This window comes from Mandrillus leucophaeus, unplaced genomic scaffold (assembly GCF_000951045.1).
Source record: "Mandrillus leucophaeus isolate KB7577 unplaced genomic scaffold, Mleu.le_1.0 Scaffold213, whole genome shotgun sequence".
NCBI classification, from domain to species: Eukaryota; Metazoa; Chordata; class Mammalia; order Primates; family Cercopithecidae; genus Mandrillus; species Mandrillus leucophaeus.
This window is the reverse complement of record NW_012102177.1, coordinates 1021656-1036791: the sequence shown is the minus strand read 5'-3', so window position 1 is coordinate 1036791 and position 15136 is coordinate 1021656. Positions and strand designations below refer to the sequence as shown.

At 38.6% G+C, this 15136-nt stretch overlaps 1 protein-coding gene across 1 annotated transcript in view; it reads left to right on the top strand.

Annotated features, from left to right (window-relative positions):
- Positions 1-15136, top strand: part of MAP3K2 (mitogen-activated protein kinase kinase kinase 2) — an 89767-nt gene that overhangs the window by 1086 nt on the left and 73545 nt on the right. The window lies entirely within an intron of this gene.

Sequence of the window (15136 nt, the reverse complement as noted above, 5' to 3'; positions counted from 1 at the left end):
CGCGGGCTGGGCTCCGGGAAGGGGCTGGCGGCGGCCTAAGCGCCGCTCCAGGGGCGGAGATTTCGCTGGGTGATTGCCTAACTGAGGGAGGGCGGACCTTGGGCCCCCTGCATCCAGTCCTGAAGCCCAGGTCAGCGCGAAGTAGGCTGCTGGGCTGCTAGCTGTCAGACACGTACCCTGCAGAGATTTCAGAAGGAAGGTTGCAGCTGGTCTTGCGATGAAGCAGGAATGGTACATGCAGTGAACGAAAAAGTGCTTGTCTTTGCACTGTCACAGTGTGGTAATCTTTTGATGTAATGTTGTTTCTCCCTTTTCACGGAATATTTAGATAGCACTTACGGTGCCCTTAGTCTGCGCCTGGCGGTTGTCATGTCTTATTTCTCTTCATCTTCCCAGCCCAGTGAAGTGGGTATATCGCCCCATTTTACAGATGAAAACTTGAGGCCCAGAGAGATTAAGGCATTTGTCCAAGGTCATGAAGCTAGTAATCCAGGAAGGCTTGGTTCGAATATGCAGATGTCTTTTTGTAGACAGTATTTCTTGCAAAAATAAATACGTTGAGAAAATGAGACTAACTGGGCAGTTTCTTTAATGGGACAAATTCTAAACACATAGACAGACACAGTTTAGTTTTCCTTAAGTAAGATCTTCGATGTCTTTTGCCAAACCATTTTCTTGGCTTTAAAAAAAAAAAAATTTAAAGGATGGCTTCAGATGCCTTTACTTTTTGCGTACTAGTACTGGACAGAAAAAATTACTCTCTTACAAAAAAGAAATACATTTGGTAAAACAGCATAGATCTTGAAAAGTTACAAATTTACTTTTGTAGTTTGACCTTGATGCCCAAAGGGAACTCACAGTTGGGTTATTTGCTTGAGATTTCCTTGTTGCAAAATTTGTTGCTGGATTATGTGGCAATTTAGTGATTTGTTAGTTGTCTTATGCAATGTTTTTTAGTTTGATGTCAAATTTTAACATCGTAGAAAGTTTGATGGTGTGATTCTTTTTTCATTTGTATGGAGTGCTACTAATCAGTGTTTATAAGCTAACTGAAAATTCTCATTTTAGCATGAGTTTTGTATTTTTTTAAACTATGGTGAGAGGAAAAAATAAGGAGCCAGAGCTCTGTACTGAAAAAAAGTCGATACATTTCCTTGAGTAATTGAAGCTTTGTGCATAATTGCAAATGTTTAACAAATCTATTGATGCCCAATTATACTAGTCTGTAATTTTCCTAGTATATTATCAAGTTGAAGAAAATTTGTGATCTTGCAATCTCTGGAGAAAAGGTGAAATTACAAAGTTAACGTGGATGGTTTACAGATTGATTTGTTGTTTGGTTATAAAATATAAACATGTTGAATCTTATTGAGTTATGTTGTATCTGGTATCATTATAGAATGGTTATCCATGTGCCTGTTTTGAGAAACTAGCTGTTAAAGACTTATCTTAAATAATTGGATTGCATTAGAGATTGAATCTTTTAAGCAGTGTTTTAGGTGGAGCTTTTGTTTCTCATTTACTTTATTGGTACTAAAGGGGTAAACTAATAGGTGCTGTATTAAAATAAAGTCATGTTTGATACTCTGCATTTCTTACAGCGTTGGTTTCAGGTTGATTTTCTCTTTCCCTATAGAATTGGAGCTATTTCCCCCCACCTCCCACTTTTTATTATCAGACAATTTCGAGTATGCAGAAAATCTGGTAGTAGTAAACCACTTGTATCATGATCCTGTAGATAAAATGTTTGTTGGTATCTTGCCATATTTGTTTTATCTATAAATACATGTACAGACATACCTTAGAGATTGTGGCTTTGGTTCTAGACCACTACAATAAAGCGAAATAAGTGAGTCACATAAATTTTTTAGTTTCACAGTGCATATAAAGTTATGTTTGCAATATATTGTAGTCTATTGTGTGCAATGGCATTATGTCTAAAAAATGTATATACCTTAATTTAAAAATTATTTATTGCTAAAAATTGCTAAAGAACATTTGATCTTTTAGAGAGTTGTAATCTGTTTGCTGGTGGAGGGTCTTGCCTCCCTGTTGATGGCTGCTGACGAGTAAGGGTGGTTGATAAGGGTTGGTTGGTGAAGTTTGGGGTGGCTGAGGCAATTTCTTAAAATAAGACATTAGTGAAGTTTGCCGCATCGATGGACTCTTCCTTTCATGAAAGATTTCACTTTAGCATATGATACTATGTGATAACATTTTGCTCACCATAGTACATTTTTCAAAATTGGAGTCAGTCGTTTCAAACCCTTTATCAACTAATTGCTTACCAACTATCATCTAAGTTGCTTATCATTGCTTTATCAACTAAGTTTTTGTAATATTCTGAGTCCTTTGTTGCCACTTCAATAATATTCACGTCATCTTCACTAGGAGTAGATTCCGTCTCAAGAAGCCACTTTCTGTCCAGGTGTAACGGGATCACGCTTATAATCCCAGCAGTTTGGGAGGCTGAAGCAGGAGGATTGCTTGCACCAAGGAATTCAAGAACAGCGTCAGCAACATGGCAAAATCTCGTTAAAAAAAAATATAAAGATTGGCCGGGCGTGGTAATTTGGGAAGCTGAAGCAGGAGGATTGCTGGAGTTGGGGAGGTCAGGGCTGCAGTGAGCTGTGACACTGCACACCAGCCTGTGCAACAGAGCAAGACCCTGTCTCAAAAAAAAAAAAAAAAAAAAGCCACTTCGTTTCCTCATCCATAAGAAGCAGCTTTTCATCCATTCAAGTTTTAGCTCCACTTCTAATTGTAGTTCTCTTGCTGTTTCTATCACATCTGCAGTTAGTTCCTCCACTGAAGTCTTGAACCCCTCAAAGTCATCCATGAGGGCTGGAATCAGCTTCTTCCACATTCCTGTTAATGTTGGTATTTTGACGTCCTCCCATGAATCATCAGTTTTCTTTTTTTTTTTTTTTTTGACGGAGTCTCGCTCTGTCACCTGGGCTGGAGTGCAGTGGCCGGCAGTGGCCAGATCTCAGCTCACTGCAAGCTCCGCCTCCCGGGTTTACGCCATTCTCCTGCCTCAGCCTCCTGAATAGCTGGGACTATAGGCGTCTGTCACCTCGCCCGGCTAGTTTTTTGTACTTTTTTTTTTTTTAGTAGAGACGGGGTTTCACCATGTTAGCCAGGATGGTCTCGATCTCCTGACCTCGTGATCCGCCCGCCTCGGGCCTCCCAAAGTGCTGGGATTACAGGCTTGAGCCACCGCACCCGGCCTAAATCATCAGTTTTCTTAACGGCATCTAGAATGATGAATCCTTTCCAGAAGGTTTTCAATTTACTTTGCTCAGATCTATCAGAAGAATCTGATCACTGTTTATGGTAGTTATAGCCTTACAAAATGTATTTCTTTTGTTTTTCTTTTTTTAGTTTCACAGTGCATATAAAGTTATGTTTACAATATACTGTAGTCATTAAGTGTGCAATGACATTGTAAAAAAGCAATGTATACACCTTAATTAAAAATTATTTGTTGCCAGGAAATGCTGAAAGAACATCTGAGCCTGGCTCAGGCTAGCCTAATTTTTTATTTTTATTTTTAGAGTTAGCATCTCACTGTATTGCTCAGGCTGGTTGCAAAGTCTTGGCCTCAGATGGTCCTCCCACCTGGGCCTCCCAAAATGTCGAGATTACAGGCATGAGCCATTGTGCCTGGCTGTATTTCTTAAATTAATGAGACTCGATGGAAGCATCCAAATTGGAAAAGTCAAAATACCCTATTCCCTGATGACATGATCTCTCTTATTTTTAGAAAAACCTAAAGATGCCACCAAAAACCTCTTAAATTTGACAAATAATCCAGTAAAGTGTCAATACAAGATCACTGTACAAAAATGAGGAGCATCTCCATACACCAATAATGATCCAACTGAAAACCAAATCAAGAAAGCTATCTTCAAAAAAAGAAAAAATCCACCTAGAAATGTATTTAACCAAGGAGGTGACAGATCTCTATAAGAACTACAAAGCCCTGATGTAAGAAATTGCAGATGACACAGACAAATGGAAAAACATCCCATGCTCATTGATTGGAAGAATCGGTTTTGTCAAAATGACCATACAACCTGATATGGGTTGTTTGTCTCCTCCAAATCTCATGTTGAAATGCAATCGCCAGTGTTGGAAGTGGGGCCTGGTGGGAGGGGACTGGATCATGGGGGTGGGTCCCTCCTGAATGGCTTAGCACCATCCCCTTGATGATGAGCAAGTTCATGTGAGATCTGGTTGTTTAAAAATGTGTGACATCTCTCCACCCTCTCTCTTGCTCCTGCTCTTGCCAAGTGATGCCCTTGCTCCTGCTTTGCCTTACGTCACGAGGCCTCGCCAGAGGCCAAGCAGGTGCCAGCATCATGCTTCCTGTACAGCCTGCAGAACTGTGAGCCAATTAAACCTCTGTTCTTTGTAAATTACCCAGCCTGAGGTATTTCTTTAGAGCAGTGCAAGAATAGCCTAATACATTACCCAGAGCAATCTACAGATTTAAGGCAATCCCTATCAAAATACCAATGTCAGTTGGGTGGAGTGGCTCATGCCTGTAATGCCAGCACTTTGGGAGGCAAAGGCAGGTGGATCACCTGAGGTCAGGAGTTCGAGACCAGCCTGGCCAACATGGTGAAACCCTGTCTGTACTAAAAATACAAAAATTAGTGGAATGTGGTGGCAGTAGTCCCAGCTACTTGGGAGGCTGAGGCAGGAGAATCGCTTGAACCCAAGAGATGGAGGCTGCAGTAAGCCAAAGTCGTGCTGCTGCACTTCATCCTGGGCAATGGAGTGAGTCTCTGTCTCAAAAACAAAACAAAACAAAACAAACATTCTTCACAGAACTAGAAAAAACAATTCTAAAATTCATATGAAACCAAAAAGCCCGAATACCCAAAGCAATCCTAAGCAAAAGGAACAAAGCTGTAGGCACCACATTACCTGACATCAACTTATACTGCAAGCCTGTAATAACCAAAACAGCATGGTACTGATAGAAAAACAGCCACATCCATCGGTGGAACAGAATGGAGAACCTAGAAATAAAGCCACATATTTACAGTTAACTGATCTTTGACAAAGTTGACAAGAACACAGACTGGGGAAAGGATGCCTTCCTTCAATTATGGTGCTGGGAAAATCGATCGCCACATGTAGAATAATGAAACAGAACCCTTTCGTCTCAAAAATCAACTCCAGATGGATTCAGGACTTAAATGTAAGATGTGAAGTTATCAAACTACTAAAAGAAAGCCTAGGGAAAACTTCTGGCCATTGGTCTAGGCAAAAAATTTGTGACTAAAACCTCAAAAGCACAGGCAACAAAAACAAAAATAGACAAACGGGACTTAGTTGAACTAAAAAGCTTCTGCACAGTGAAAGAAAGAACAGAGTAAGTAGACGGCCTGCAGAGTGGGAGAAAATATTTGCAGACTATACATCCAATGGGAACTAACATCCAGAATTTATAAGGAACTCAGACAATTAAAAAAATAATGATAAATAATCCCATTAAAACATGAGCAAAGGACATGAATAGACGTTTTTCAAAAGAAGACATACAAATGGCCAATAGGCACTTGAAAAAATGCTCAACATTATTAATCAGAGAAATATGACTTAAAATCACACGGAGATATCATCTTACTCCAACTGGAATGACTACTATTAAAAAGACAAAAAAAAAAAAAAAAAACAGATGTTGGCAAGGATGCAGAGAAAAAGGAACTATAATACACTGGTGGTGGGAATGTAAATTAGTTTAGCCTCTAGGGAAAACAGTGTGGTGAGTTCTCAAAGAACTGAAGATAAAACTACCATTCCATCCAGCAATCCTAGTACTAGGTATCTGCTCAAAGCCAAAGAAATCATTATATCAAAAAGATACCTGCAGTTCTGTGTTTATCACAGCACTATTCACAGTAGCAAAGATATGGAATCAACCTAATTGTCTGTCGGCAGATGACTGGATAAAGTAAATGTGGTATATATACACAATGGAATACTGTTCAGCCATGAAAAAGAATACAGTCATGTCTTTTGTAGCAACACAGATGGAACTGGAGGACATTATCTTATGTGAAACAAATCAGACACAGGAAAATAAATACCTCATATTCTCACTTCTAAGTGGGAGCTAAATGATGTGTATGCATGGACATAGAGTGTGAAATGATAAATAATTGGGACTCAGAAAAGTTGTGGGGTGGGAGTGGGTGGATGATGAGAAATTACTTAATGGGTGTAATGTACTTTATTTGGCTGATGGATACCCTAAAAGCCCTAACTTCACCACTACACAATCTATGCATGTAACAAAATTATACTTGCACTCAATAAATGTATACAAATACAAATGGAAATAATTTTTCTCTTTTTCTTTTTTGAGACGAAGTTTCACTCTGTCACCCAGGCTGGAGTGCAATTGCACAATCTCAGCCCATTGCAACCTCCGCCTCCTGGGTTCTCCTCAGCCTCATGAGTAGCTGGAATTACAGGCATGTGCCACCACGCCCAGCTAATTTTGTATTTTTAGTAGAGATGGGGGTTTCACCATGTTGGTCAGGCTGGTCTTGAACTCCTGACCTCAGATGATCTGCCCACCTCGGCCTCCCAAAGTGCTGGGATTACAGGTGTGAGACACTGTATGCAGCCGGAAATAATTTTTTAACAGAACAGTGGGTGTGCTGGGGTGGCTGTTGGAATGTCACTGTTCTTAGGACTTTAAGATACATGTTTGTACACAAAGACTTGAAAGTTGAAGTGACTCCTTCATCCAAGGACTGCAGTATGAATGTTGTGTTAGAAGGCGTGGAGACAACATTAGTCTTGTACACCTTCATCAGAGCTCTTGGGTGACTAGATGCACTGTCAGTAAGCAAAAGGAATCCTTATTTCTGAGCAGTAGGTCTCAACAGTGGGCTTAAAATATTCATTAAAGCATGCTATAAACAGATATACTGTCAGTCATCCAGGTTTTGTTTGATTGCCACAGTACAGGCAGAGTAGATTTGGCATAGTTTTTAAAGACCCTAAGACTTTCAGAGTGGTAAATGAGCACTGGGTTCAGCTTAAGGTCGTCAGCTGCATTACCCTTAAGACAATCAGGCCATCCTTTGAAGCTTTGAAGCCAGGCGTTGATTTCTTTTCTCTAGCTGTGAAAGTCCCACATGCCGCCATCTTCCAATAGAAGGCTGTTTCGTTGCCACTGAAAACCTGATGTTGAGTGTAGACACCTTCATCAGCTAGATCTTCTGGATAACTTGCTGCACCTTCCACATTAGCACTTGCTGCTTCACCATGCACTTTTATGTTATGGAGGTGGCTTTCTTTAACTTCCTGAGCTGTCCTCTGCTAGCATCCGACTTCTCTTCTGCAGTTTGCTCACTTCCCTCAGCTTTCATAGAATTGGAGAGAGTTAAGGCCTTGCTCTAGATTGGACTTTGGTATAAGGAAATGTGGTTAGTTTGATCTATCCAGACTAGTAAAACTTTGTGTGTCAGCTAATAAGGCTGTTTTGCTTTCCTATCATTTGACGTGCCTTCCCTACTAATCTTAATCATTTCTCACTTTTGATTTAAAGTGGGAGTTGTGTGAGTCTTCCTTTCACTTGAACACTTAGAGGCCACTGTAAGGTTATTAATTGGCCTAATTTCATTTAATAATGATAATGATTGTGTTTCAGGAAATAGGGAGACCCAAGGAGAGGGAAAGAGAGGACTGGATGGTGGAGCAGTCAGAACACACCCAACATTTATTCAGTTCATTGTCTTATATTGACATGATTTGTGGCGCCCCAAAGCAATTACAATAGTAACATCACAAGTCACTGATCACAGATCACTGTAGCAGATATAATAACAATGAAAAAGGCTGAAATATTGCAAGACTTACCAAAGTATGGTACAGATACACAAAGTGAGCACAGAGTGCTGTTTGAAAAATGGTACCAATAGACTTGGATGATGCAGGGTGTCACAAACTTTCAATTTGTAAGAAAGCACATTATTATCTGTGAAGCACAATGAAAAGTGAAATAAAACAAGGTATGCTTCTACTGAAAGAAAAAAACTATCAAACTAGAATTCTAGACCCTGGAACTATATATTTAAAAAATAAAGGAGAAATAAACATTTCCAGATATTTAAAAAAATAACTATGAAGCAGAATAAAATGAAGCTCAATAAAATGAGATATATTTGTATATTATTTCCGACTGAACTGTTTGAAACTAAGCTATGGACATTATGACATTTTACCCCTCAATATGTCACATGCCTCCCTTAAAGTAAGGACATTTTTTTACATAGCCAAAATACCATTATTGTTACTTTTCTTAGGTGTGATAATTCTTTAATATACTCTAATACATATCCATATTTACATCTTATTCGTACTGAATTGTAATTTGTGGTTTGTGCACCCATCCCCACCAAATCAGGAGTCCATCAAAGTTTATTCATTGCATTTGTTGTTAAGTCTTTTTGATCTAATCTAGAGTAGTCTCACCTCTTACCCCCTTTAAAAATGACAATTAGTTTTTTTAAGAGATCAAGACAGTTGTCTTATAAAGTGACTCATATTCTCGATTTGTCAGATTTTCCCCCCCTATAGCATTGTTTAGCTTGTTCCTGTATTCCCTCTATACTAGTTGTTAAGTGTAAACTAGGTTTAAAGGGTCGATTAGTTTTAATTTAAACATTTTGGGCAAGAATACCTAATAAGTGATTTAATATATTTTATATGCTTCCCATTAGGAGATGTACACTGTGCAGTCCCATTATTTGTGATACTAAGTTTGATTGCTTGGTTGAGAGGAGTAAGGTGAGGTATCACTGCAGTCAGCAAGTAATCTGTGGCATGATAAATTAGCACTGTATTGCTAGCCTGTTCTCTAGTTGTGGTATCTTTTGCAGATCCTTGTCAGGCTAACTTTTAAATTTCAGTGTTAATAAATGTTTGTTGGTCTATAGATGGAAACAAATCACAGGAACTAAAAAATATCCAGCTAGGTTAATCAGAATCTGATTTTGTGGATTTTAAAGATTTTAACAAAGAATTCAAAGTATCCTTTGTTATGAATTTTATAAGAAACCTGGCTTGAAAAAAATGGGAATAACTCAATGCTGGTCTTCCATACTCTTAAGAAGTGCATTTAAATTTTTCTTAGACAACATCTACTGCACAAGAATAGCCAGAAATACAATATAAAGGAAGGGTGGGTCTACTAAAATATGTTTTGAGAAATTGTCTCTTTTCTGATGTAATGGGAGGAGCACTGGATTGAGAATCAGATTATTCTTACCATTATATGAAGTTCAAGAATTATAAATTTTTGAGCTGGGCTGTGTGGTGCATGCCTCAGCTACTCAGGAGGTTGAGGCAGGAGAATCCCTTGAGCCCAGGAGTTGGAGGGCATCCTGGGCAACATAGCAAGACCCTGTATCAAAAATCAGGAAAAAAAGAATGATAAATTTTTAAACTTCACTGCATGTTCTTGTTTCATAGTGATTGCTTTAGTAATACAACTTTTGTTGTATGCACTTTAGTAAACATTTATAAGTAAACAATGAATTTCTGTTAATGAGGTATGTTTGTTACATTTAGAAGTGAACCTCATTTTTATGAAGCCAGTTATAAGTAAATCAAATATATTGTAATACAAAATTGAACTTAAAAAAACCTTTCCTCTTATTCTCAAAGTGTTGTGTGAGATGTGTATATATATATATCTATATCTACACACACTTAACAAATTTGAAATGTTAATTTTGTCTTTGTCTTGGATATTCCTGGGATTTATTTGGAACATTGGTTGACTATATTTCTCTTGGTAGTTAATCACATAGTTGCTTTGTAGTATCTTTTGTATTGCTGCCTTTATTATTACTTAACTCTTAGGTTAAAGAGTTAAGATTAGGTCTTAACTCTTAATTTGTTGTTGTTGTTTATGCCTTGCCTTCCCAACTGGTAGGAGGATAGGGATAGCATCTTTAGATTCCCCCTGTCACTGGCATACTGCTTTTCTTACAAGTGCTCAACAGTTATTTGTTTGAGATTCATAGTACCATAAACTTAAAAAGCGCTATGAGGTTTATAAACTTTGGAATTTTTTCCATTTGTGTGGTTAGTCATTTAGTGCAGACTTTAATAGTTGATAATGACAAAAGAATAGTTGAATATATTTTATCAGTATTCTTTGTATCATTCTCAAATTAGGTCCCTTTATTGTCACTGAGAATGTTCCTAGAGCACTCCATGCATACTTGCCTCTACCATTGTACTTGCCACACTGCACTATAATCATCGCTGTGTCCTTCAGTAGTAAGTTAGTTCATCAAGAACAGTGGCAGCGTTTTATTGGTTGGTACTCCGGTGCCTAGCACAGTGCAGACAGCAGGGATCTCCTTTTGCAGTGCTGTAATATTACTTAAAAGGTGATGCCTCCCAAAATCGTTGATGATTTACAGAAGTTTTGTTTTGAATTTACTGGTTGAGTTTCCTTTGTTTCTTTTTTTCTCCCACATGATACTGGTTTTACTTTAGTTAAATGTAATTTTCTATGTTCTAGGCACTGATTTCAGTATACTTGTAAGATTTTAATTCATTTAATCCCTACAACAACCCAGTGAATTAGTTACTGTTATTATATCCGTAGTGCAGATGAGGAAACTGAAGCACAGGGACAATAAGCAACTTGCTTAGGTTCCCACATCTTGTCTGTGATGGAGCTAGGACTTGAACTCAGGCAGCATGGCTCTAGAATATGTGCTCCTAACATGCTGCTTTTCTTGCTTTATCAGGGCAATGAGAAAATTGGATTTGTAATATATCTTTCATCAATCAGTATGAAAACATTCTTTGACGTTTATATTATGCTATTTAATTCATTGAGTACCTGCTATGTACCAGAGTGAGGATGGTATTTCCAGAAGGCCTTGAAGAGTCGTCAACAGTTGAACTAAGTTAACAAACCTTATACGTTAACCGACTGTGCTTATAATGTGTATTGAAAAAACTTAAAAGTATAGAAAAGATAAAATAAAGGTAGTGAATAGCTGAGACTATGAGCTTGGGATTTAGACCTGAGTGTGAGTCTCAGTTCCACTCTCTAAGTCTCACTTCTCTGTAAAATTAGGGTACAGTGTCTAATTCATAGGGTTTTAAAATGAGGTTTAAATGAGGTAATATGTTTAGGACAATGCCTAGCATATAATAAGTGTTCCAAATACATTATCAGTTATTGTAAAAATCTCTCATAATCCACATATATTATGTCTATTTTGGTGTACAAAGAAGCTCTCTTATTTAATGTGATTGGGAGGTAGTATTTATTAAATTTTAAAAAGTTATTAATGTAAGGGGAATAAAAATGATACATCCTATCTTAAATATTTATTTTGTTTTAAGAAAACATAGAGGCCAGGCACCATGGCTCATGCCTGTATTCCCAACCCTTTGGGAGGCCAAGGTGGGTGGGTCACTTGAGCCCAGGAGTTTGAGACCAGCCTAGGCAACATGAGGAAACCCTGTCTCTCCAAACAAACAAACAAACAAACAAAAAATTAGGCAGACATGATAGCAAACACACTGGTAGTTCCAGCTACTCAAAAGGCTGAGGTGGGAGGATTGCTTGAGCCTGGGAGGTCGAGGCTACAGTGAGAAGTGATCATGCCACTGCTTTCCAGTCTGGGTAACAGAGTGAGACCCCATCTCAAAAACAGAAAAACCCAGAAAACAAACAAACAAACAAACAAACAAAACCATATAGATGTAAAGCAGTCTGAGTATATGATCCATCTAGAGACGTGTGATTTTTCCTCCTTTTACAGTTGATTCACCTATACCTGATTTAACAGTTTTTTTGTAATTAGCTGTTGAGTCTTTCTAAAATTCAGCTTCATTTTTAAAGAATCAACTCTTCATATTTACAATTTTACTGATTTATGTAGTATTTAAACTTAATGTTATTTTATCACAAACTATGTGTTATAAACTATAAATTATGATAACAAATATAACTAATTCTTGGTAAGTTGATGGGAACATAAAGGTACTGGTCTGATAAAAAGTAAGCTTACCTAGTGGTGAATGTTCAGTAATTTATTGGAGAGAATGGAGAGTGTTGGTTAATTTGCCAGATTAGTTTGTTAAGGATGTTGGATAAGAGAAAATATTGTTGCCTTGCCTTCTAGTATCTCTGAGTAATTGAGAAAGTATTATACAGATATTTAAAAAAGGATTCAGCACTACATAGTAATAATATGTCAGTTTTGTTTCAGCTCTTTCAAGTTTTTAAAATTTGTGCCTTTGGTTTTTCTTTGTATTCTGGTACCTTGAGGATGTGTAGTTTTTTAAGATCTCCATTTTCCATGTTTGTCATCTTCTCTCAGTATCTTTGCATTCTAGTAAAGCTTCTTAGGTTTGACCTCTGTAGCCACATCAGTAGTTCTTTTCTTTATACCCTCCAGCATCTATTAAAAATATTTTTTGTCTCACAGTTTTTATGGTTGTTGTTTGTTTGTTTGGAGACAAGGTCTGTCTCTGTTGTCCAGGTTGGAAGGCAGTGGTGTGTTCTCAGCTCACTGCAGCCTCTGCCAGTTGAATCTGTATTATCTTGGCAGTCCTAGATCTCATCCATTTCCTTTTTCATGTTGTCTTTGTTTTGCATCTCAGCCTAGTCTCCTGTTTGGCTTTCTCTTCCTGTTTTATAAAGACAAGTCTTCTGGCATTGAAGCTATCATACAATTTTCTACAAATTTCAAACTGTATCTTAGGAAGCAGAGGTAATATTTGATTGTCTACTATGTGCCAGAAAATTTACATTACATTTTTAAACTTCTTAATAACTATGGTATATCATATTTTCCTGATTTTACAGGTAAGACTCAGAGTCACATAGTGAGTGCAGTTGGGATTTTGTGTGGCTCTTCCAGTTACAGCAAAGATTCCTGACATTCCTGCTGCTTCCACATTGCTCATATTCTCATTATATTCATCATTCTCTATGATAAATATATGCCCTGGAATATATATATTCTCTGTGATGAATGTGTGCACTGGAATCTTCTGGGGATAGAGCCAATGTAGTTTAAAAAAAAAAAAGCCACTCAAATTTAGATGCTATTCTAAATAGCTTTTATAATTGCCTACGTCTTTTATAATTGCTAAGTCAGAGTTCTGGTAAATATTTGGGTAAACTGGAATTATTTCTTTATTTGTATTACGTATGCTTTTCAGTGGGATGACAATAAACTCATCTATTTTAAATACATTTTATGGGAAGTAGGTTCATTTTTCTGATCTCTAGGAGAAGTAATATGGGAGAATTTAATGTCCATAGTTAAAGGATTTATTTTAATTTCTTGAAATGAATAGAGTGAACATTGGGTATTTTCATACCATATTTCCATGGTATGTTTTGATTTCTTTCTTTCTTTTTTTTTTGAGACAGGATCTTGCTGTATCATTCAGGCTGGAGTGCAGTGTCAGGATCACTGCTCACTGCAGCCTTGACCTCCCAGGTTCACGCAATCCTCGTACCTCAGCTTCCTGAGTAGCTGGGACTACAGGCACACGATTATACCTGACTAATTTTTAAGGTTTTGTAGAGGCAGGATCTCTGTATTGCTCAGGCTGGTCTTGAACTCCTGGGCTCATGCAATCCTCCTGTCTGAGACTCCCAAAGTACTGGGATTATAGGCGGAAGCCACCGTGCACAGCATCAGCATTTTTAACTAGTTGTAGACTATTATTCTGAGTAGGCTATGAACAAAACCCCCAATATCTCAGTGGCTTAAAACAACAAAAGGTGTTTGTTTTGCTCATATCATGTATTCATTGAGGGTCAGCTGGCAGCTCAGCTCAACATTTTTGTCATGCTTACTTTGGGTCCCACTTTAGGACCTCACGTGGGAGCAGCCACTGTACGGAACTGCCGGGTCCAGCCTGCAGACCCTGGCTGAATGACAGATGCACAAATGCACTCAGACACAGGAATCCTGTGAAAGCGCGGGCTAGGGGACTGGGCACCCGCAGACACCGAGGAGGGTGCTGTAAAGAGTCAGCAGCTGCGGCCCTGATAAGCCGGCCCTGCAGGCATTTATTCAGTATAGATTTAATGACAAAGGCCTTGAGTCAGCACACTTGTGGGCAGGTCACATGGTCACGCCCCACCCCCTTCCGCCCCAGCAGTCCTGCGCGCGGAGGATTAAAGGCCAGGTTCCAAGGTCTGAGTAAACTTATCCAGATCAGTTTCTTTACATTCCCTTGTTGCCTAACCTAAACTTTCAGGCACCAGATAAGAGAATCTGGCTGCCTTCAGCCAAATCTTTTTCCAAAGCTTTTGTAAAACCTTCTGGCCTTCCAAGAAGGTTTGCATCTTTCTATAATTTTTCCCACCACCCTGACCAATCTCCTACATCTCTACCTTTTCTGTTTTTAGCATCAGATTTTGTTGATAGGAGAGTACAGATGTGTGCAGCAGGTTTGTCAGGCATGGTGGTAACTGCTCATATTCCAGCTTTGCATCCTAGAATTAGTAAATCACATAAAACAAACGAGTATAATTAGCAACATTTTTTTTTCCAATCAAGAAATGACCTGTAGTGTTACTTGGCACTTAAGTTCATTGTGTGCTGTTACTAAGGAACCCCACTGGTGATATGTTAATCTCTCTCAGCCAAGCAGGCCAGTTGTTAGAAGCTGGGAAGGGGGTGTGTTTGTCTACGTAAAAGGGCAGAAGAAAGGTGGATTTAGAAGATGAGCCCAATAGAGTATAGCAGGTACTGGTTGCAGTCAGAATGAGAGAATTAATCCCAGCACTTTGGGAGGCTGAGGCGGGTGGATCACGAGGTCAAGAGTTTGAGACCATCCTGGCTAACATGGTGAAACCCTGTCTCTACTAAAAGTACAAAAATTAGCTGGGTATGGTGGCACACGCCTGTGGTCCCAGCTACTCGGAAGGCTGAGGCAGGAGAATCACTTGAACCTGGGAGGCGGAGGTTGCAGTGAGCTGAGCCCAGATTGCACCACTGCACTCCAGCTTGGTGACAGAGTGAGACTCTGTCTCAAAAAAAAAAAAAAAGAAAAAATTAATAAAGCATAGCAAGGAACAGATTATCCGGAGTGAGTGGTGTCTGTG